The sequence below is a fragment of the Coptis chinensis genome, chromosome 7 (genome assembly GCF_015680905.1).
Source record: "Coptis chinensis isolate HL-2020 chromosome 7, ASM1568090v1, whole genome shotgun sequence".
Lineage (NCBI taxonomy): Eukaryota > Viridiplantae > Streptophyta > Magnoliopsida > Ranunculales > Ranunculaceae > Coptis > Coptis chinensis.
Window position 1 is genome coordinate 63,156,558 of NC_141462.1, and position 26,030 is coordinate 63,182,587.

Consider the following 26,030-nt stretch of genomic DNA (forward strand, 5'->3'; position numbering starts at 1 on the left):
AATCAATCGTTACTTTGGTTTTATGCAGATGGACTGAATGAAATCAAAGGACTCAAAGTGGATGCCGCTTCACTACGCATAAATATGGTTAGCTTCTCTAGTTCTGAATTTAAATATTATATCTATTTCACCAAAAATAATTACAATGCATTTGTGTCTATGCTTTGCATTGTTTGGTTCATTCATTCGATTGAACTGCCTTTAGTCAAGGGTTATATGCTCCATTATCCGGATGATTGACATTACATGGAGTAACAAGTTTACTTATGCTTTATTGTGGTGGTATTTTGTGATGCACTAAAAGGCTCAAACATTATAGTAGGCAAGCTCGTGAGGTTTTGGAAGAACATGGCGTTCTGATAATGCCAGTAAGCTCATCCAGGTGTGTTTAAGTTTCTTATTGTATTTTATTGCTAATTGGTTTTACTCAGGTTTCAAATTAGAATTTTATAACTAGTCTAAACAAATCCCAAACCATCCTGAACTCTTAAACACACGAGACTACGTAAATCCTGGTTATAATGTCAGGATGCAGAGGGAATGTATTTGCACATCTTGAAGTTGTTAGCATATGTTAATAGTTTTTGCAACACAAAGCATCATTTTTATGTCTGAATAGAAGAAGTGTACGTTGCCAGGTTTTTCATATAGAATGTCTTGTAACTTTGTCATGTGTATGGAAATTTTACCCACCAAGGAACTCAAAACCTCTTTTGCAATAAGAACTCGTGGAAATTCACTTGCTAATTTGCTGCATGTACAATATATTTTCTTTTGGTTGAATATTTATTAACTTCCTAAACCACTGCAGCCTTGGTTGGCGCCGCGGAGAGCTCGATAATTCCTTAACCATTTAGCCCCTCGAGAACTGTTTCATACCATTTTAAATGATCTTTTTTCTCTCTGCTTTGATTTTGTACTTGAATGGAGCAGGTTACTGTGGTGTTTAAGATTTATTGGGGCGATCCGAGGGATAAACTTTGTGATGTAGTTGATGACTTGAAGCTTGATTCTCGTGGTTGGAAGCCGAGGTTTAGGAGTGCTGAAAAGGTTCTACTCTTAACAGTCTAAATGCTAGTAAACTTTATTTTTTTTGTGAAATCATGCATGTGGCAGAGCATATTATGTTACGACTGCACGGTTAGTGAAAATTGTGTATATTGACTAGTCAATAGCTTGTTTTAGTGGTTCCTTAGCTTGTATTGACTAAGGTCTAGTTGTTTTATGAAGGAAAAATGCACATCACCGAAGATCTGTAGCTGCCAGCTTGGTCCAGGGTGTGTTTGTTTTAGAGCGAGACTGCCAGGAGAATCGTCAAGGACCCCATGCTCTTGCTTCTTAGGATGTGATCTTGAGTTGTTCTATAGAGATTATATTGAAATAGTATGTTGGTAGATTATGCTATATCCATACATCTATATCTTTTAATTTACATGTTATTCATTTAGTGATATATATACTTAGTCAAATTTTGGTGATGGTTATTACTAAGATTTTCCTTGTATATACTTGCTTGTAGTCGTAATTATATTATGTGTTTGGGGTTTATGTGGTTGTATTTATGCAGCCGATTTCAGGGAAAAAAATATAAATATTAGGATGGAAATCAAAAGAAAATATTTTTTTATAAATAAATAATAACTTGTGACGCCTGACAGGCGTCAGTAATATTATTATTTTTTAAATAAATAATAATTTGTGACGCCTGACAGACGTCAGTAAGCATTTTAAAAAAAAGACAAATTTATAATTACTGACGGTACTGAGGCGTTAATTTGTTTTGGCACCAAGTTATAGCGCCAGTTTTTGGGGCAATTCGAAAGTTCAATAGTGACGACAAATGCAAATTTAGTGACGGCGTAGAGGCGTTAGTAATACACATTTAGTGGCGGGCGCATGCAGCGTTAGTAATTCATATTTAGTGACGGGCGATGTGCGCCAAGATAATTATATCAATTGTGGCGGCACCTTGGCGCCACAAATAATTCCGACACCAATAGAGAGCGCTAAATTTCAACGCCTTTGTAAGCGCACAAAAAATAATTGTGACGCCTCCTAGCCAGCCAAAAGTCTTTGTTACGTTGTGAAAGATGCGCTCTCAACGAAAGCAAAGACGCTCTCTTGAGCTTACAGGCTCCAAGAGCCTCTCCAATTCTCACTAGTTAAGGACCTATAATTCCAGGATCAACTCAGTGAGAATGCTTTCAGTGAGCAATACGCTTTCATAACCTAACACGCTCTCCTCGGGCAGCACGCTCTCTTAAGCTTACAGGCTCCAAAGCCTCTCAAATTCTCACTAGTTGAGGACCTATAATTCTAGGATCCACTCAGTGAGAACGTTTTCCGTAAGCGATACGCTTTCATAAGCTAACACACTCTCCGTGAGAAGCACGCTCTCTTAAGCTTACAGGCTCCAGAGCCTCTCTAATTTTCACTAGTTGAGGACCTATAATTCTAGAATCAACTAAGTGAGAACGCTCTCCGTGAGCAATACGTTTTCATAAGCTAACACGCTCACCGTGAGCAGCACGCTCCCTTAAGCTCATAGGCTTCATAGCCTCTCCAATTCTCACTAGTCAAGGACCTATAACTTTAGGATCAACTCAGTGAGAACGCTTTCCGGAGGCAATACACTTTCTTAAGCTACCACGATCTCCATGAGCAACACGCTCTCCGTGAGCAGCACACTCCCTTGAGCTCATAGGCTTTATAGCCTTTCCAATTCTCACTAGTCAAGGACCTATAACTTTAGGATCAACTCAGTGAGAATGCTTTTCGGAGGCAATACGCTTTCTTAAGCTACCACGAGCAACACGCTCTCGTGAGCGAAGCGACACACCCTCCTTGAGCTCATAGGGCTTCATAGCCTCTCCAATTCTCACTAGTCAAGGACCTATAACTTTAGGATCAACTTCGGTGAGAACGCTTTCCGAGGCAATACGCTTTTAAGCTACCATGATCTCCACGAGCAACACGCTCTCCGTGAGCAGCATACTCCCTTGAACTCATAGGTTTCCTAGCATCTCCAATTCTCATTAGTTGATTACCTATAATTTTAGGATCAGCTCAGTGAGAACGTTCTCAGCGAGCCCTACTCTATATTAGGCTAACACACTCACTCGAGCTATCAGGCTTCACAACCTATATAGTTCCTACTAGGGGGCAACCCTTAAATGAGAACATTATCTACAAGCAAAACGCTTCCATAAGCTAATTCTCAGGCTTCTTAGCCACTATATGCCATATGCATCATAAACAGAACAATAGATACAAGCAAGGAAGCATAAGCAAAAGACATGCATTCCATAAACATTCATCAATGGCACTGCCTGAATAAACTCAGGACACCAATTAAAGAATCCACCGATCTGCTGGGACTACCCAGAAAATCCAAATATGCATTCTTACAATTTTTGCAAATAGCGAACTACCACTTTAGTGGAAACCAGTTCGTTCTGTATCTGTACCGAAAAGGCGAACTACTCAGGCAAGCCTGAGAAGCCAGCTCTATTGTTTAGGCAAAAAGGCAGTTTTCACCCTCGAACTTGTCAAGTTTTACCACTTACCCCCCTAAACTTCACTTTAGGCAATTTTAACCTTGTACTTGTAAAACGTGTCCAGCTCCATTTTTCCAGTTCATTTTCGGCACCTGAAGAGTGACGTGGAATTATATTTTCTGACGTGGCAAAATTAGAATTTGACACATGGCAAAATTAGAGATTCCACGTCAGAAAATATAATTCCACGTCACTCCCTCGTCACTCTTGGTGCGAAAATGAACTGAAATATGAAGGTGGATATGTTTTACAAGTCACGGTTAAAATTGCCTAAACCTAACTTTAGTGGGGTAACTAATAAAACGACAAGTTTGAGGGTGAAATATGCCAATTTGCCTATTGTTTAACTCTCTTACAGAGAGGATAACTGACAAAATATCCAACAATTTTCATAACTTACAAAGACGAGTCAAGAAATCATCATCCAAAGATCGCAACAACGTGTTTATCGAGGGAGCAAATACCGTAGAAGACATTACTAGCATCTCGTGGTACAACAAGTGCGGCAGTACCCTCCGCCTCACAATCTTGCTTCTCCAGTAATTCAACATACATCTCTGCCAGCACAGCATGATCTTCACAAACTCGATCATATTCCCTCTGCGCTTTATGTGCTACACTTTGACACTACTTCACGTACTCAATCACGGACGCCAGCTTTTCACGCAGGTCCATCATCGAACTAACCAGCACCGTTTTCTCCTCCAGCACGTCCTGATGATGTTTTTTCCTCAAGGCCTTCATCTTCTTCTTGTCAGCTTCCCACGCAATACACACCCTAAGCAACTCAGCCGCATCACTATCAACATTATCAGTTGGTTGAACCTCGCTTTCAGCTTATCGTACCCAGCCAGGAACTACAAAGAAAATGCCAATGTTAATATTCACCATTCAAACAATAAGGAATCAATAAAAGTGAAAAGCTCACCAGAAAACATGCCAAATTAGTGGTTTTCAGCGTCGTTTCCAGAGTTTCATCTTCAAGCTCAGCTTTATCACCATCTAGCACCATTCCTTCCAAGTGGCAGGTTGCTATAGAAGTCGAATGGAAGCTGCAGTCAGAACGCTTAACCATACGCTTCTTCCCCGTCTTCCTAACGTAGAAGAAGTCGCTCCCCACATCACCAGAACGTTGGGACGAACCGCCCGTAACAGCATGGTGACCTCGACCTAGGTCACCATGTTCCTCCCAGTTCAGGTCGTTACCCCCTCCACGACTGGGAAACCTAAACACGATACCTCCAGGTTGCTCGGGACCCTCCACCTTGGCATGTTTGTCGTTCTTTGAACCAGAGGCAACAACCTTTCATTTGCCACGATTCCCATGAGGATGGGGTCTGAACTCCATCTCTTCCATCACAAGGGGAGAGGCTTCCCTCGCCCCCTCATCACCAACAGCATCTCCACGTCACCCGGCCATAATAGAACTTGCAAACGAAACCAATGATCAAAACAAACCACAAAGCAAAGCTTTCACCCAAACAGAGAACCAGACAATGAAGAACACGTACCTGAGAGGATCAACAAAGGAAGGAGCGAAAGAACTTTGGAGGAGAATAGAGAAACTTGAAGAAGAAGACGAGCAAATGCCTTTCAAATTCTAACAACAGTTCTCTTATTTTTAAGAAACGCACCTTCCCTAGGTGCATCATAATGACATCGAGACGCCAAACGTCAGGCCACCTGGCAGCCATCATTGCATCTCTCTAACCCTTCATATTCCTACACGTGTCACACACGTGCGGAGGTAACTTCAGCTCTAAAAAATGGAGGACGCTGCATACGTACTACAATCTCTGTAGTTCGTACAGAATCACTAATTCTCACTAGTCGCGACCTACAACACTAAGGACGAATAAAGATCAGGACGCTCACTCAGGGTCACAAGTTACTTAGCCTCACCCACTCTTACCAAGGGTCGCCCACACAGCCAGACCATTATAACAATATCAAGAATCACACATTCACATCATCAAAAGCTAAACAGAACAGACAAGCAAAAACCAGCATTTCATAAAAGCAAAAGGATGAACTGCTCAACCAAATACAGGCCCTAGTTCGTGTACTAGTCGAGCTGCTGAGTCTACTCAGGAAATCCAAATCGGCTAATCACCATTTATCATAAAACGAGCTCCCCATAACAATACGAGGAGCAAGTTTGCCCAGTGTTTTGCCAATCATAAAAAAGAAAGTCGAACTGCCCAAGTTACCCCAAGAAACCAGCTCTAATGTAGCACAACTTACAAACATTAGAACCAATAAAATACTCTCACAACTCTCAAACTCTAGGAAGAACAGCCAAATTTTCAACAGCTTGGGGGTCTACTTCAACCTCTGCATCACCCCCCTCAACCACAATCGAAAGACCATCCGCACCCAAGTTCACAAACACATCTGGCGTAACGTCTTCAGTTCGGGATTTAACGATCTCTTGAGCAGATACCGCAGAAGTAGGAGCATCACATGCATCTCCTAGTATAGGAACCACTAATGTACTGGGAGCCCTGCGTTCATGCTCCTCTTTTAAGGCTTTGTATTCAACCTCCAGGTCGAGGAAGTCAGCGTCCAGATCGTCATACGCTTTAGTAGCTTTTTGAGCAACGTCCTTGCAGTGCTAGGCATAATCACCAACCTACAATTTCAATTTCTGCCAGCAGCCGCAGCGGTTCTCCTCGTGACTGTAATTTTATCTTTGCGTCTTCCACCTCGGTATCCTTCAGAAGCTTTGCCAACTTAAGAGCCTGCTGCTTTTTCTTCACCTCATCAAGCTCCTTGCGATCTATGTTATACACTTCCTGAACATCCTTCAGCTCGTCTTTCAACTTCACCACGGTCTATCTATCTGATTCAGCGAACTGGGCGATCTCCTTCAGCTTCTGGTACCCACTCACAAGCTGTATCACCACACATACAATAGCAGTCAGTTCGCAACGTTCTCATAAAAGAGCACGCAAACCAAATTTGTACAATTCCACTTACTAGACAGTGCGCCACATCCATTCGCCTCAGGTTATCAGCCAGCCCCTTGGCATCCAGTTCCTTGCAGTTGCCGTCTAGAGCTATATGATCAAGCAGGCACAATGAAATCTTACTTGACTTGAAGCTGACATTAGTTCACCTCACAGTCCGTTGCACCCCCTGTTCATCTAAGTACACCGCTTGGGGCTCCAAATCCTCAATAGCCATCATAGACTTCCCACTCACCTTACTCGGGGCCTTTGCCTTCACCAACGAGGTCGACTCTCGCGACACTGGGGGTGAACTCTGCTTGACCCCAAAGGTCTCCAGATCCATGACTGGCGCCGGCCTCGACCTGGTACTACGAGTGGCCTTACCACCAACTCGCCCACCACCAGACACTGATAAGTGCTCAAAAAGTGCAATTTAACCCTCGATCATGCCTCTTGTTTAGCCATTTTAGTGGATTAATAGTATTTGTAAGTTATGTTTTATGATTCTACAGGTGAAAGAGAGAGTTTTGTGAAATATTAGAGAAAAAGGGGTAAAACGGAGCAATTTAGAGCATTAAGGATCACATGGGAAGCCCGTGGACAATCATGGAGAAGGCCAAGGAATTGAAGCTATTAAAGATGCGACTTGGACCTATTTTAAAGCCTATTTAGAAGCCCAAGGCCAAAGGATTCGTAGCTTGGACCAAAGCCCGCAAAAGAGAATAGAAGGATAGAGCAGAAGAGACAAAATAGGCTTACGCGTCTAAGACGCATTGATCGCGTCTGAGACGCATGGATCGTGCGTCCAGCCGCATAGATTGACACTGTAGCCAATTCCTTCTCAGTTTTGGAGACAAAGTTGGACTCTAAAAGAAGTATATTTATATTAGGAAACAAATGACGGTTTAGAATGCTTCTAGAACTCATTGTAACCCCTATAAATAGAGGACCTAAGTGCCTCATGTAATTTGCCAATTCACTTATACTCTTGTCTCCAGAACTTGAGGCAGAGAGAGATTAATAATAAAATATCGGTTTTAAATAGCCGAGTCTTAATAAATTAGTCTTTCTAGTTTTATGTTTTTCGACTCTTCTTCTTCTCGTTCTTCTCGTTCTTCGTGTTCTTCTTCTAGTTTTATGATTCTTTTGGTTCATGGTATTCTCCAATCAGGTTAGTTCTTTATATTTTTTTAAGTTATTAGTTCAATTGCCCAGACCAGGGGATGGAAGTATAGATAAAGGTTTTTATTTATTGCAATCGAATATCATGCTAGTTTAGGGTTTTATTTATTGCAATTGAATATTTGCTAGTAACATGTTTTTATTTATTGCAATTGAATATAATGCTAGAATAGGGTTTTATTTATTGTAATTGAATATTATACTATTATTCTCTACTTTTTTCTAGTTGTGTAGTGTTTTAGAGTAAGGGAAGTATTCCTTGTGTTTGCCTTAGATGGTAATTCATTGAATAGCTGCCCAAGCTCACATAAAAAAGGAAAGAAGATACTAGTAACATGAACATAGGAACAACCTTAAGTAGAGTTATTAAGTTAACAATGTTTCGATCCTAAGAGGGCATCGGCACTTCATTTCGATTGCCTAATTGTAGTTTACATGCGAGAACAACCATGAAGCATAAGGTCATAGATCAAAAGTATTGGTGGATTCTAATCATTTGAATTCCCTCTCTTATAAATTCTCAATAGTTTAGTTTAGTTTAGTTTAGCATTAGAATCTACAATATCTATAATAATAGTTTTTAATCCCTCAAACCCCCTTTCCAGTCCTGTCCTTCATATAACATACACTTAAAAGTGGAACGATACCCTACTCATCCTTTACTTATTGAGGGATAATTAGGTTTTGATACGCTTCTATTTTGTTCAACGACCATCATCTATCTATATCCACATCCCATATACCATCTCACACACAAAAAGAGGAAAGGTCAAATGGCGTCGCTGCCATTTTAAGTTGTTTATGTTTAACGTTTTCTTTCAAGATTAGAATATTGGATCTTGAGGTAATTTTAGCCGCATCATCCATCCTTTTAAGAAAGAAAGATGCTTGAAGGACATCTCGAAGACAAGATCTACCATCCAGGTTAGTTGAATCTTCATTCTTTTTATTTCATTCTTAGTATAGTTGCATCGTAGTTTAGTTTTATTGCTTTCTTAGTATAGTTGCATCGTAGTTTAGTTTTATTGTTTTCTAATATAATTGCATTTAGGACCTTTTCAATAATTGAAGTTGTAAGGCAACACAGCGAAACATCAAACTCTAGTGTTTCTTGTCTGAATCTTGACAAACGGACTATCGTCTGTAGGCCGTGGTACTTAAGCAATCCAAGCCATTCTCCATAACCCTAGAAGAGACAGCTTTAGACAACGGGCGAGATACTAGCTGCAAAGCCCAACCCAGTTGAAGGAAAGTAGTTTTGCATTTTAGTATAATTTAGAATAGTTGCATATTAGTTTAATTACATTCAAGCATAGTAGGATAGTTTTTCGTTATTTTCGCATAACATTTTCTAATGTATGCCCCGTCGTCCATATCATCGTCCGGTAAGAACACAACAGTGGACAAGGTTCAGCATCCGACTTACAAGAATACTAGACGAGATTGAAACAATGGCCGCACACAATGATGGAAGTGTTTTGGACACCAATAATCCTGAAGCTATCCCACCCATGCAAGCACAATAGAGGAAGAAGCTGAGCGATTTCTATTCGCCAATCATTGGAGACCCACCCAGCAGTTTTGTTTTTCCAGAGACAGAATCTAACCAGTTTGAACTTAGAGCATCAGTAATCTCTATGCTTCCGAAGTTCAATGGTTCAGACAATGTTCAGCTTTATGTTCACATGAACAAATTTCTATCAGTCCTAAGAACTTTCAAGAACCAGAATATCAGGGATGAGAGTATCAAGTTAATTCTATTCCCACTCTCACTCGAAGGTAAAACATCTGAATGGTTAACTGCACAGCCGATCAATTCCATTGATTCCTAGGAGAAGCTAAGAACAAAGTTTATGAACAAGTTCTACCCACCCCAGAAGACTGATGCCATGCAGCAAGCTATCAGCAATTTCAAAGGAAAGGTGACTGAAGAATATCATCAAAGCTGAGAGAAATTCAATAATATGCTAGTCTCAAGTCCACATCATGGTTATGATAAGAGCACACTGGCTCATTTTTTCTTTTGAGGACTTTCTACTATGAACAAGCAGATGATACAGTCAATGCACAAAGGCAAGTTTACATCAATGGATGGAGAGGAAGCTTACAACTTTCTCGAGAATTTAGCTGAAGAAACACAACAATGGACTACTAGCAACGAGGATGTCGCTAGCATGGAGGGGGAGCCAAAGCAATTTGGTTACCAAGTACATGAACAAGCAGATCAAGAACTGAAGTCTACATTGGCAAGCCTGGCCACCAGCATTGAAACTCTGAGTAAGAAATTTAACCTGTTCTCCATGAATCCCTCCAAGAATAACAAGTCTCAAGCTAAATCTCTCCCAGTCATGCAAGCTAGCCGATACTGCGAAGTCTGTTTAGACACTTCTCATGCAACTCTAGAATGTCCTGGTTACTATCAACATGCATCAGTTGGAAAGTATAATATAAACTCATTTCAGAGGCCCAAGCAAGGTGGTAATAACTTCCAAGGCAATTATTGGAGATAGAACACAAGACCCCCAGGTTCTCAAGATCAAAGTTATATTCCACAGACAAGTCAAGCTTCACAGTTGGTTCCTCAACAACAATTATACTCTCAGTAGAATTCCAATACAAGTGGAAAGTTAGTGCCTGATCTTAGGAGAAATTATGCCACACCTGCCAACCTGGAGAATGCAATTACTTTGCAATCACAGAAAAATTAGAAGTTTGAAAGTGTTCTAGAGCTTCTTGCACAGTCTCAGCTCAATCTCCAGCAGTCTCAGGTAAGTCAATGTTCTAGAATAGAGTTTCTAGAGGCTAAGGTCGACCAACTCACTACTGCTTTGCCTGTAAAGACACAAGCCACTCAACCTAGCTTATTGGAACCAATATTGAGGAGTGAAGATGTATGCCACATTGGGACAACTTCTAGTACTGATCACATCCATGATCATGTTAGCTCAGTTACTACTCTCAGATCAGGATTGAAGATAGACAACAAGGTTGACTTACCTTCTCATGATGACATTGCTACAGAGCAATCGGTCAAGATTTCAAATGAAGTTCAAAAGGAAGTGGGGGAAATCTTTTCCACTCCCATTTGTCAAGATGACCAACACAAGATATGCAAGAATGCCGAAAAGAAAGAAGAGTAAACACATGCTGATGTGTTTGTACCAAAGGCACCTTTTCCTATGTTTTTTGCTCAAAGCAAAAAGGACAAGCAATTTTTAGAGATGAAGGAGGCATTTGAGAAAGATAACATCAATATCCCCTTTCTCAAAGCGATCAAGCAGTTGCCATCATATGCCAAATTTTTGAAGGATGCATGCAACATAAAGAGAAGTACTCAAGTTCCAAAGTGAGCGTTTCTAGCTGGACAAACAACATCTGTTATCCATCAGCAAGCTCTAGTCAAGCTCAAAAATCCAGGAAGTCCTACAATATCATGCAAGATAGGAGAAAAATTCACGGGTAATGCTCTTTTAGACCTTGGTGCTAGTGTTAATCTCTTGCCATATCATGTGTACCAAGCGTTGGGCCTGGAGAACCTAAAGCCTACAAAAGTCAAATTGAAGTTAGCTAACCGTTCTACCAAGATTCCCAGAGGCATAGTTGAGGATGTTCTTGTTCAAGTAGCCGATTTCTACTATCCTGTTGATTTCATTATGATAGACACCAAGGAGGCCTTTGATAAAATTCCAATTATTCTAGGCCGACCTTTCCTCGCTACTGCAAAAGCCTTGATAAATTGTCATAACGGTGAAATGAAGATCAACTTTGGTAAGATGTCCATGGACATAAATATCTTTCACCTATTGCATAAGGATTGTGATGACGCGCGAAGGTGGAGAGGTGTACTTCCTTGATAGCATAATACAAGAATCCTACCCATTCGAAGATACAATTGAGAGTGCTCAATTTACAGGAAACTGTGATGGACTTGAGAACCCCACCACAGAGGCGTTGCTAGCCATGTTCTTGGAATCTCTGCAGAAAATTCAGGATTTAAGTGAGCAGAATGGAAAATTAGCAGAGAGAGTATCATACCTTGAGAAGATGAACACTACATTTCATGATGAACAACAGACTTCCTCCCAAAAAAATCAATTGCTAGAGAATCAACTTAAAGAAGTTTTGGAAAAACAACAGAATCTAGAAACTGAAATGAGTCTTCAAGGCGTAAAGTGGACCATATTGATAAGAAGCATTGCACTGTTGAAGCCTCTTCTACACCATCATTGTCTGAACGAGAGAAGTATGTGAACCAGTCTACCGCCCACCTTGAGAGCAGTCAGCCATATATCTATTATCATTACTGTGGTGGTAAAGGGCACATCAGATATTATTGTCCAGTTAGAAAGAAAGATTTTTGTCAATTTTCTACACAGAGAAACCACAAGGCCTATCACACAATTATCAGACCTGAAATAGTACAAGGTAGAAAAGCAACTTCACCAGCAATCTTTCCAGCATATCAAAGAGTATTTTTGACAACCCACAAGGTGAGACCTCCTTGTCCTCCAAACATTTGTCAGATTTGAGTACGAAAATCTGATCTCCTCACACCAAATTGATAATGCATGATATATAGTCTTAGGGATCTGACTTAAAAATACCTAACAAAAAGAAATGAAAAAATGATCTTGTTAAAAAGAAATATTCTTATTTTTGGAATTAATTTTGATATTCGGCATCAATGGTAACATCTTCCCTTTTTCTCATTCATTTCATTTACTAAATTTCTATACATTGAGGACAATGCATATGTTAAGTTGGGGGAGGGTGTACTTGAGAAATGAATTTCGAAAATTAGTTTTCAAAAACAAAATTATTTTTGTTTCTATATCAGTAGCATGAGAAAAAAAATGAATTTTAATGATGAGTCTGGGATATAGATTCTATACTGCTTAGTGTTGAGTTTGATAGATAGTTGATATTGTTGATTTCATTACCACTTAGACTATTTATTATGCTCAAACATAGGCTTGTTGATAGAATTCTTTATCAAGGCACCACCATAGTACTTGGTCAGTTTTGTGTACTTTTGCTAGAAGAGAGATTTCCCCTAGTAAACTGGAAGCATATTTTTTTAGACTTAGCCCGTGAGACTTGAGCTTTATACCCATTCTTTAGAGAGTCTTATTACCAGCTTCTTTTTGTGTATGTAGATGAGATATGGATGATGTAGATAGATGATGGTCATTGAACAAAATAAAAGCGTATCAAAACCTAATTATCCCTCAATAAGTAAATGATGATAAGGGTATCGTTCCACTTTTAAGTATATGTTTATATGAATGACAGGACTAGAAAGGGGGTTTGAGGGATTAAAAACTATTATTATAAATTTTAGATTCTAATGCTAAACTAAACTAAACTAACTAAACTATTGAGAATTTAGAAAAGAGGGAATTCAAGAGATTAGAATCTACCAATACTTTTGATTCAATGACATTTTGCTTCATGGTTGTTCTCACAAGTAGACTACAATTAGGCAATCAAGCGAGTGTTGATGCCCTCTTGGACAAAACATCGTTAACGAATAACTCTACTTAAGGTTGTTCCTATGTTTATGCTATTAATATTTTCTTTCTTTTTATGTGAGCTTGGGCAGCTATTCAATGAATCACCATCTAAGGCAAATACAAGAAACACATCCCTTACTCTAAAACACTACACAACTAGAAGAAAAGTATACAATAATAGTATAATATTCAATTACAATAAATAAAACCCTATTCTAGCATTATATTCAATTGCAATAAATAAAAGTATGTCACTAGAAAATATTTAATTGTAATAAATAAAACCCTAAACTAGCATGATATTTGATTGCAATAAATAAAAACCTTAATCTATACTTCCATCCCCTGGTCTGGGCAATGGAACTAATAACTAAAAACATAAAGAACTAACCTGATTGAAGAATATCATGAACCAGAAGAATCATTAAACCTTAAGCACCGGCTTTATCTACTCCCTTAAAGGAGAAGATTAGCCTTCCATAAAGAAGGAAGAACATGAAGAACGAGAAGAAGAAGAGTCGAAGAACATAAGACTAGAAAGAGTAATTTATTAAGACTCAGCTAGTTAAAACCGAATCTTTTATTATTAATCTCTCTCTGCCTCAAGTTTTGTAGACAAGAGTACAAGTGAATTGGCAAATTACATGAGGCACTTAGGTCCTCTATTTATAGGGGTTACAATGAGTTCTAGAAGAATTCCAAACCGCCATTTGTTTCCTAATACAAATAAACTTCTTTCAGAGTCCAACTTCGTCTCCAAAACTGAGAAGGAATTGGCTACAGTGTCGTTTCATGCATCTGGATGCACGATCCATGCGTCTCGGACGCGAGCAATACGTCTGGACGCGCGATCAATACATCCCATATGCGGAAGTCTATTTTGTCTCTTCTGCTCTATCCTTCTATCCTCTTTTGCGGGCTTTACTCCAAGCAACGAGTCCTTTGTCCTTGGGCTTCCAAATAGGCTTTAAAATAGGTCCAAGTCGCATCTTTAATAGCTTCAATTCCTTGGCCTTCTCTATGATTGTCCACAGGCTTCCCATGTGATCCTTAATGCTCCGAATTGCTCCGTTTTACCCCTTTTTCTCTAATATTGGACAAAACTCCCTCTTTCACCTGTAGAATCATAAAACATAACTTACAAACACTATTAGTCCATTAAGATGGCTAAACAAGAGGCATAATCGAGGGTTAAATTGCACTTTTTGAGCACTTATCACAACTCCCAACTAACCTTTTGCTAGTCTCTTAGCAAATAAGATAAAAAAATATATAAGTGATTAAAATCATATCATAATACAAAAATAAAATCCTAACTCATTTTTGTTGGCATCGCTATTACATTTACCATATGCAACAAGGCTTTAAACCTTTAAGTTCCCCAAAAAGGACGAGTTATAGTCTCGTGAAGGTTTTCAGGTGATATACCCACAAAATCAATCAATAACATGTTCAAGAATGATAGTATTTTTCAAAGAGAGAAATTCTTTACCCACTTAGTGCTTACTCCAACAGACAGTCTCCATTGCTAACTACATTGCTGCAAAGACTCATAGATTATGATGGGAGATAGTAAAAATTGACAAAATTCTCAATCAAGGCTTATGTGTGTACTCAATCAATCTCATATACTCTCCTATCCAAGAAATGGAATCCCTAGTTTACTTTTAGACAGATAATTTTGACTTTCGATCCTCACCGATCATACTCTCAGAAAAGAATCTCTCAGAAGATGGTCTACTATTTTACCTCATGTATGTGGGGAAAAGAATAATGAATACGAACATCCCACATACTACTTTGAAAAACGGACTTCTAGATGAAATTAGTCTCATGGAAAGAATGTCAATCACATATGAAGTGTCGGGTCCTTCACTTTAGCATCCTCTCACCTATTCTAGACTTCGTACCATACTGTAGTGATAAGTCATAGGTTATAACTTGGCTTGGGTATTGGTTTATGAAGGAAAGGTTGGGTAAAAAGGATTCAAAGGTTGTTTCTGAAACATTAAGGGTTTTGCTTCATTCTTTGGAATATTTCTTCAAATTCTGTATTGTAGAGAAAATTCTTCCTTTGTCTTAGCTTTTCCATCCATTCTGTTCAACTATTTTTTTTTTTTTTTTTTTAGCTCAGTGGTATATCCTTGATTAGTACTGGATATGCTTGTTTTCCACTAGCTTCTTTCACTTAGAACAGAATGATGGTCTTCATTGTATCTCTCTGGTATTTCCTTGTAATCTTCCTTTTGTGTTATTTCTTCCTCTTTGAGCCCCTTGTATTCTCAGAAACATATAGGTATGGCTGATAAAGATTTTGGCTATTGATATTAGTTTTTTACTACGTTAGAGATTTGACTCTTTAATTTGGCGAAAGAGCGAATTCAAAGTTCCTTACTCATGATCTTCGCGTTCGTAAAGTTGAAGTAAGGATCGAACCAACCTCAAGGTTAGAACAACTACAACTTGGTTGTTACTCTTAGGGAACTAGTGAGTAAGTTTATATTAATACTAGGTTTCTTTCCTACACAAACATTAAATAAAAACATTAAGATTCGAAATATGCAACTAAGACAAAATACAATTTACTAAAGAAAAGGTGGAGAGCTAATCCTCCTCATGTGAAAATATTATTTAGTTGTTGATTTGAAAAGGTTCATTTGATTCTTCCTACACTCATAGAAAAGCCCTAATAGAAGAAAACTTGATCCCTAACATATATGGCTCATTTCTAAACTCATACATGTTAGTAATTGGAATCAAGCAATGACTTATCTCTAAGCTCATTACTTGATTCCTAACTAGACACTACACCAACTATCATTTTGGGATAGGATGTAGGTCTAGTTGTTCTTCCTAACAACCTACCAAGCCAACAACAATTATTTTCCCTCACATGAGTTAGATTAACTCCCCAAAAGGGAAGTTAGCTCATGATCCTTGGGATAAAGGATTACAAACTAAAAGAACAAAAAGAGAGAGAGGAAGAGGAAGAAGAAAAACTAACTAAACTCACTTGCTTTTTATTTATTTTCTAGAAGAAAACCAAAGTTTCCTCCATTAAAACTATTACAAGCTTTTCTTACAAAATCTAAAACTAAATAATAAAAATGACTAAGAAACTAAAATAATACAAGGTAAGGAAAAGAAGTCAAGGGAATAAATGGAGTGTCCCCTCCCCTTGTTTTGTTTTCTTCTTCATTTGAGAGACATCTCATTTCCTCCCATGTGAAACATCAAACCACATTTACTTCATTTTTATCCACCACATTAAAACAAAGTGACACTTTGCCTTTTTTTCACTATTAACACCTAATCTAATTAATTACATGCAAGGTGTCAACTTTGCACCAATAATTTGTCATTTTTGTCTTGACATACTCCATGATAGATGACTCATCCAATTTTGTGGGCCCGTATAGTGGGTCTTATGTGCAGTCCAGTGGCGGTCCGGTCTTTGGGCAATTTTACAACTTCCCGCTTTATCGTAGAGTTCATCATACGATTGTCCGGAGCAACTCACTTGTCACATTCAGAGTCCTGGTTCGAAAGGTAGGAGCTTCGGAAGTTTGATGCTTCTGTGCGGATTTGGAAGATTTCATATATATGTCGTTCCTCGTGCTTTATCGCAGGTTTAAACCATATTTCCATGTCTATCGAATACGCAAAAGTATGAAAACATATTTATTTCATGATTATTAAACACATAGTTAACCAAATTTATATGTCTCAACGGGGTTTCATAATACACTTTTGGGTGCTTATCACACAACCCCCAAACAGCACTTTGCTTGTCCTCAAGCAAAGAAGAGACATTAAAACAGATAAGTGGCCAAAAATGTGTAGTCCTAACTAAGTCTCGTTTCGCAGAGTGCGGTTGCATTGACCATATGCAACAAGGCCTTAAACCCCTAGGAATTCCCTAGTGGACGAGTTATAGCCTCGTGAGAGTTTTCCATAGAAGATACTCACAAACTTCATTTATACTACAACGACTCAGTGACAGAAACTTGTTTCCTAAATTAATCTCAGATATCCATACATCTCCTTAGCAGGGAACGAGGATTGATTTCTTTGAAATTCAAGTTAATATGTATTCAATAATTAAAACATCTACATATGATTATGCATGCAGTGAACTTTTCATTGAAATGTACTAGCAGGGTTGTTTCTGAATCCTTTGGAAAGTGTACCTAAATAGGTTCTCATAGGTATGTGTCAAAACACAATTTCACTCAAAAATTTTCCACTCAGGTTTTGTTAACTCCAGTGTGCAGTGGGCACACGTTTACGCACATCTCAATGACAGTAAGAGGAGCCGATGTCGATCAATCACGTCTACTACTTATTATCACACCACCCTACTCCTAATTGAGCTAGAGGTCTTTATTAGGTATTGTGGGGCTTAGGTGATAGTGTACAAGAAAATGGAAAAGGATAATTAAAATTTGCGAGTATGAGAGAATAGGGTCTTCATATATTTACACTAGAGAAATCCTTGTTTTCTTTCCTTCTTCTAACTGAGTTTTCCAACCTTGTTCTTAAGCCTCTAATGGATTTTTTTTTTTTTTTTTTTTTTTTTTCTAGATGGCTTAAGAACATGATTCTTTTTTTTTTTCCTGAAACAAGTAACTGACTTTTATTTGGGACAAGTCTTTCTCTTTATTTTTTCCACATTTCATCCTATTTCTCATACTCATCACTTAGGTATGTTCTTTTATTTGGTTTAATAGATGGGTAAGGATTTTTTTTTTTTTTTTTTTTGAAAGTGAAATGTTTGATGAAAGGTTCAGTGGAGTGACTAGCGGTAAAATTTGTAACAGTAAGAATTTTTAGCTATGTCGATCCAAAGATGGCCTAAATTCTCTAGGGTTCGGTGGTGATCAAGTAAGTAGATCGTGATTTTTCTCTAATCGGGAAAACTACTCCTCTATGTCATCACACACAAATCACTCATGTCAAGGTTTTTGGTTAGATTCTCACAGGATTTATAGTTTAAGTAACTAACCGTTGGTTCCAGAAACTTACTGCTATGTACAATCGATGATACTCAATACATGAATGCTCATGAAAAATATGTATAAACTATTGCATACATATTATCTTAAGTTTCTTAAAAAACAAATTCTAATTCGAATACTAATGTGAGATTTCTAGACAATTTTTATCATTGAAAAGGAAACAAGACTTTGTCACTAAGTACAATTATTAACATGAAAATAAAAACTATATACAGGTTACAATTTGCCTAATATTTGCTCTGAGGGTTAAAGCACCCCCAACAGAATGATGCTTAGTCCTCGAAGTATCAATAATTAAAGAGAGAAAGTACCTGAGAACCATGAGCAAAATTAGGGCTAGATTGCTCGAACAGAAAGGTTGGAGAACATAATATATTATTCAAAAAGAACAAGAAAATGGTCAATAGCACACTAAACATAGCACACGAAATAAAAACAATAGCATACGAAACATGAAAAACAATAGCACACCAAACATAAGGTTTAGCTAGATATATGTACAATGGCAAGCTCAAGTTTACCATCCAGCAGGATGTGAAGTTCTGGCGTCCTCTTGAAGGAAATGCATTTCCTTAGCATCGCACCAAAAGATAATAGTCTGCCAAATTTCTACCCATTCTTCGTTTCCAGATTTCCTCAAATGTGTCTTCATATTTTCATCCTTCGGGTAACAACGAACATGCCTCAGGTACCGAGCGGGACGCTTCCATTGCCGAAACCTCAATGAACGAATGATTCTGTTTGCTGGGCACATAGAATCTACCTTGACCCAGTCATGAAAAGTAGCTGCAAATTGTGGGAAATGTGTCTTCATGATTCGGCAAGCGGTGACCGGTAAAAGTATATACTGATCCTAAAAAGTGCGAGCTCGTTTCAGGTTAGAGATAACATAACCTAGAATGTTAAATAATGTATGACCTTGAGCTAGTGCACTGAATACGACGCAAGCAACCTCATTGGCAGTAGAAAAATGCCAATCTCCCATAATGTTCAGGAGTACAAATAACATCGCAGTCCCCATGTTCATGGTCATGCTTGCTAAGGGAATGGTGACGTCACGCCATGCCACATAGCCATTTCCTTCTCGTTTAATCTCAAGACCATCACCGTAAGTTTCATGAAACGTTTTCCACTGAAAGGAACGGTAAGAATTATGATAGATGTAATGCCATGATGCAACAGGTTCGTGATATGGAAGATCCAAAGTTAGTGCAAGTTGTTGTTCAGAAAAGATATGAGGTGTGTCACCAACTTGGATTGTGAACCCGTCTAAGTAGAAACCATGCGCATGGTTGAATGCTGGTGTGTCTTCCATATTAGCATAAAAGTATGCAGCCAAACTCGGAGAATAAGTTTGGTCAGGTTGAAGAATTAGGGAAGACCATCTGATGTTTGTAATGTAGTCACGGAAGAGATGGCCATAGGTATTGGAATCCATCATAGATTGAAAGGATTGCTCAAGAATGAGTTTGGGAGGTACCATGTTTGATGAAGATGCAATTGATGAAGATGCCATTGATGAAGATGCCATAGTGGATGAAGTAAAGAAATAGGTAACGACAAAGGCAAACTGGATGGATAAATGAGTATGTAAGATAATAGACCCTCCTGTAAGCACATGTTAAATTATATTAGTCACAACGCAAATGATGACAATCCTATTAAGTATTTCATACAAAAGAAGACACAAAAGTAAGACAAAATTCATAATACGACGAAAAATGTAATAACATATACGAGTATTTATTTATTGACTTAGTAATATTAGAAAATTATGGATTGTTATGTTGATCTTGGAGACGCAAATCGTGCACCAGACTGTTTAGTTCTTCCATTTGTTGACCGAGTTGCATCTGAATGTCCCCTTGGCTGGCAGAGAGTACAGTTTGATTTTCCATTAGGAGAGCTTGATTTTGCAAGGACTGAGAATGATTTTCCAAGATCTTCTCCTGTTCAACATCATGCGTTGCTTGACGATCTTGGAAATCCTGAAGAGTTGTAATGATGATATTCTGACGAGCGTGTAGTTCCCTCAAACCATGATGAAGAAGTTTAATGCCTTCCATGGGATTAATAATGTTCATTATGGCATTTTCATCAAATAAATGGTCAGAATTTGAGCTTGGGTTGTTCTCTTCATCTATTAGAGTATCAGGAGTCCAAAAACCAACGGAGTAGTCTGTTTGGAGTACTTTTATATGTGCTCTTTGAAGGGGTGTCTCTGGAGAAATTATTGGATAACCCCAACGCATCATAATCTGCGTTACTAAAGTGGGTAGGGGTGCTGACCTTCTTGTTTTCTTGGTGATTACGCCCGGAGGTGTTGGATTAGACAAAAGTCATCTCTTTGAGTCTGCAAAATCCAAAGTAGGTGAAGTTGAGGCTTTGTGACTTCTGATTGGTGTGATGTACCTGCCACATTATGTCCCAACCAGTGGAGCATAACACGTTGATTTTGTTTCAAAGAGCGTTAAAGAACAATGTGATGTGTATTTCCGACTTCGTCATGAGATACGGTAGCTCGTAGTAAAGTTTTGGCGGAATCAAATGATGACTCTTGAAAAAGGGACTCCTGGGTATTCATTGGGATTTGAAGTATGTCGGAGATCATTTCCTTAGTCAATTCCAATCGTTGTCCATAGGCATTGAAGTAGAATTTTCCATTTTTAGATCCGCTAAATTGGTAGAACATCAAAACCAATTCTCGGGAATAACCAGCTGCTGAATGATATAGAAGAGGCGTCCATCCGCGACGTATGATTTCGGTGTCAAAATAAGGAGAAAACCGGCCATCTTCGAAAGTTTTCAGGTAGTTTTTCTTCCATTATTTTTCTTGGTTGATCCATTGGTAGTATTACTGAGGGAAGGATAGTGAAAATTGTTTGAATAAGAATGGCTGAAAAAGAAGAGATTTATAGCCAATTTATGAGTCTGTACCAATCTGTATTCCAAGTGTAGTTAATGACCAATGTGATTATGAACAGCATCAATGGGGATCCATAGTAAGTCTTGTCATGTCAGATATCCAAATACAATTAATGAGATGGTTCAACGTTAGAAAATACGGAGGAAAGTTTCACAAGGTAGTTAGACTTACACATAATTTCAAAAATGATGATCATAACTCAGTAATAGAATATGGATAGAATAATCGAGCTGCATGTGTGACAAGTGTTATGCGTACCTTGTAGCGTGCGCGATCTTCTCTGAACACCATGTGTATCAATTAATTATTTTGGTGAGTTTTGGATGGCCTTTCTTTGTTATGGTTTGTTTATTTTATATATATATATACATATTTTTAAAAAAAAAAGAGGAAAAGACAACTAATATATACAAATAGTTAATACGAAACTTCTCCATTTAATACGTAACCCGTACAAATGTGTGAGAATTATTTAACACACCATACTAATATACAAAATGAAAGTTAGAAAAAGAGATGGTTACATAGATCTAGATGTTCTGGATCATGTTATGCATGAGTGACAGGAGAATAATGATAAACACTGTTATCACGAATACTGTGATAGCATAGCCCATTCGCATTGCTCCTTTTCCCATCGCTCTATTTGATTCATTATGTTCAAGAAATTTAGAATTTGTGAAGAAGAATTTGTGAAGAGGGAGAGAAGGGAATGAGTGAAAGTGGAAAAGGAGAGTTGTATTTATAACTTGATTTCTGACCGTTGGGCATCTGACCGTTGGAATCAGTCCGTTTGGTTCTGACCGTTGGGCTTTTAGAGTAGGCCCAATGCATCAAGGGACAACTAATATAGTAGGAATTACAATAATTGCATAACATAAATAATTTCTCATTCAAACCGTCTAGAGATACAAAATTATGAGAATCAACCGATATATAATATTTTTATCACAAGAAAACTAAAAATGCAATGCATAAGGGAAATAAACAACTATCGAATCCTCCCAGGGTTAGCGTAAGATGAACCTGTTTTCTTTCTACGTCGTTACCACGCGAACGAACTTCCTCGGCCGAAAGCAGACTGGTCTGGAATGTGGCCTATAGACTGTAGCAATTGATCTTGGAATTGCAGCTGATTTGCCATCATCATTCTATGGAAACAGCCTTGGTGATAAAACATAAAATTGATAGAGTTTTTACCTACGAAATGAACAATGAAACTCAAAACATAAGTAAACTAAAACTTTTACGTGTCTATATTTTATCAAAGATTCTACTCTCAATCCTATGAGATATAGTGGAGTAGAGTGATTCGTTCCACTCTTAGTCCTTCCGCATGCTGTGTTCTCTACATATAAGTACTCTTAACTCTAAAGTCTAATGAGAGATTTATGAAGTGGCAACTAGACTATGATGCAACTACCCACAAGATGCAACTAGTCGACTATTAGAACAACTATGGGAATGCTACGTTGATTCTATGATAAGGAGTTAGAGGGGGATTGATTCCACCTTAACTCGACTTAATCCTACTAACGACGAATCGTCGTAATCCGAATTGAACTACTTCGCAGAACAATATGGTTACTCCTAATCCCTAATTACACATGGCATTCCTACCAATTCATAGCTAGTATGTGAACAATTAAACCCATTCTCATGGTGAATCAATCGTTTCTAGAGTGGAAAGGAAATTATGACGACTCTACGATAATCGAATCAAGCTTTCATCAAGGCTTCTCAACCCCCTCAATGGAGGTTTAGCTGAGAATCATCACGCTATCATTCCCAATGGAATTCAAACAAGACATGATATAAAGATTGAAACTTTGCTTGTTTAAACCTAATTCAAAACTACTAATGCAATAATGGAATTAAACTAATAATGACAATTAATTGAATCTACGAATTTAAATTAAACAATTAATGGAAATGAAACTAACTTATGGAGAACACTATTTTATTAATCTAATGAATAATAAAACAATGATTCAATACTAAATTAATAATCTACTTGTTCTAAAGTAATTAATTTAACATGGAACTAGATCTAAACAATTGTAAATGACCAGAATTGAAATTGACAAATAGCTATTTTATTTATCAAACTAATTAAGAATAATGATTCTAAGAGTTTAATCTAAAACAAGAATTAGATTTGAAACTAAACTTAATTAAAAACAATTAAATCTAGATCTAGAAGCTATTCTAATGGCTACTTTCTATTCTAAGCTACCTTTATTTTCTAACCTAACTATCTACCATTAACAAAGAGCTAAGCTTTTGTTTTTATACTTTCAGATCCAAAAATCGTGCATGGGCTTGGAGCCATGTTTTGGGCCAGAGAATCAGGCCCAAAACCCAATTCTTTCAGTCCAAAAAGGCCTCTTCAGCTGCAGTTGGCTTCAACAGACTTTTCATCCACTTTTGCTCCTCTGATTGGATCAAGGCTTAAACCATTGGAAATCTCTTTCCGAGCCGGTCGTTTTGACATAAGGTAGGCCCCATTCCGAGGTCTGAGTCCAAAGATACGGCCTTCTCGTAAGTTCTGGCGACTTGTGTGTTTGTCAGTTACGCCAACGTCAACTTTTCAGCTTTTGACCGGGATTTAGAAAGGCTTTGTCTTCTTGAATCTTGGCCTTTAATCACGGAACTCCTTAGTGACCGACCTTTGCTCCTTTATCTGGCTAAAGTGGCACATTTCTGCACATAATGAACTTTGAAGCCTGAAATGCATAAAAACACGTAATCAGTGTTAACTCTTAATTATTACTCACATAATTGGCCTAATAGTATGACCGTTACAGGGTTAAAACTACGGTTTTGGGCTCTTATCACTTAGCGATTTCGCATTTCTTGCTGGAAGACATTTTGGGAAGTAATCATCTCTTCCTGACGAAGAAACATCCTACGCATACTAGTGTTCATGTGTCTCAAGGCTTCCATGGGAGTGTTGATTCGGTGCATGGTAGCCTCATTAAAACAATCGGGTGGTGAAGGGGGAGGAGGAGGTACGTTATCACGCTCAATGTCATCTCTAGCTACTGGGTCCCAGTGGTCCAGAACACAAGTCTCGAAAATTCCGAAATTCTCGAAAGACCTTGTTGGAATGAAAGGAGTAGCTGACTGGAACCTTAAGTTAAGTATAAGCTGAGTAACAAGTATAGCAAGAGGAGCTGACCTGTTTGATGTGGTCATAAGAATATGGCCCAGGAAATGGACCATATAGAAAGTGTTCTTCCTCTCCTGGAGGATCCACAGCAGGTGCAAGAAAGTCTTGTTCACGTCAGACGTCTTTGAAGTTCCAATGACGTTGTACGCCAGCCATTGAGTGACGGCGAGTTGGTTACGTCTGAGCGAATGCTGGTACACACAGTTCGAGCCAGTGTTGTACTCTCCCTCGAGAAGCGTGTCAAACATCAAATCCCTCGTAGTCAGATACTCTGACAATAACAAGGTCGGACTATCAGAGTTTATCGAATGCGGGTCAGATTCGATATTAACTCCAGCGTGAGTTCACGTTCCAACCCATCCGCCGTAATCCAAAATTCATCACCCCGGAAACCTCCATTGTTGTAAAATTTCAACACTAAATCTTCAGAGTACTAAGCTGGAATTCGATGCAATAGATATTCCCACTCTCTACTAGCAATTTCCTCATCAAAAAATGGGTGAAACATCCCGGAATTGTAGAGATTTTTGAAATTTCTCTCAACTGTGATTCTCCTTCGTGCTGCCATAGCACGGTGTAGATAATATTTTGAAGGTGGAAATAGCTAGGATTGGTAGAGGAGATGGTGCTGGAGGAAGGATTTTTAAGTTGGTGGAGTTTGGCCCGTGTGCGCGGGTTGAATTCACTTCTGTAGAGTCGCGTGCGCGAGGGGAGTGTGAGGGAGACCAAGATCCGGATTTTTAGGGGGGAAAAATGAGAGGGGTGGACGCGTGGGTGCCCCGCATGTGGGTTTTTGTAGCCGGGTCAGTGATTTTGGGTTAGGTCCAATTTTTTTACCCAAGCCCAAATGATTTCCATAAATTCCCCTTATGTCCCGAATTGTTTCGAAATTTCAAACTTGGAATTTCGATTCGTTTTAACTCCAAATTGAACCAATGAGATATCAAAACGATCGGCATTAAAAATTCCATCCACTGGAATATGACATAATCACATTCAAACTCAATTTTATTATTATTATTTTTTTTGGATTTTATTTATTTACACATTTATATACAAATGTACAAGACGAAAGGAACGTGTCAACAACACCGGAAGTCCAAATAAAACAACACATCACAACAGCTTAACTCAGGCAACTTTCATGTCGGCTCTAGGGCGAACCCAATCCAGCCAGACTGTGGCTTAACCTTTATGTTATGGGGGCCTAGGGTTCAGGACGGTACCATCCCTGACCAATGTGCAATGGTCTAGTAATAATATTACCCTTAGTACATATGGTATAGCCTCAAACCGCCCCTTGATACAGTCACATAGAAAACCGATCGGGGTTGACCTGGTGGAATCCATTGTCTGCACGAACTAGGAAATGTCTGATGTTGCATATCAGGACTTTCTTTGGGCACCATGCTTGGTGCTAAGGGAAAAGTGATTATATACATGTTGAGTCTTTTAACGTCAGATCCTCAAGACGAATGTGAGTCTTTTAACATCAGATCCTCAAGACGAATGTGAGTCTTTTAACGTCAGATCCTCAAGACGAATCCCAACCTGTGGGAACAACGGGACGACGACGAAGTTTATCCTGCTGAGCTGGTGTCAGACAATAATATACCTTATACCGGCTCATCTCGGATAGAAGATCAAGACCTGGACAGAAAAGAGTTTAACAGTTCATACACCACCCCATCCTTTTTGCCCGTCGCTTTCG

At 38.5% G+C, this 26,030-nt stretch overlaps 1 long non-coding RNA gene across 1 annotated transcript; it reads left to right on the top strand.

Moving 5' to 3' along the window:
* The first annotated feature begins 280 nt into the window (after positions 1-280).
* LOC147488349 (uncharacterized) lies at positions 281-1,506 on the top strand. Its single transcript, XR_015203219.1, has 3 exons — positions 281-382; positions 934-1,050; positions 1,231-1,506. It is a non-coding gene; the product is annotated as an uncharacterized LOC147488349 (long non-coding RNA).
* The last annotated feature ends 24,524 nt before the right edge of the window (positions 1,507-26,030 follow it).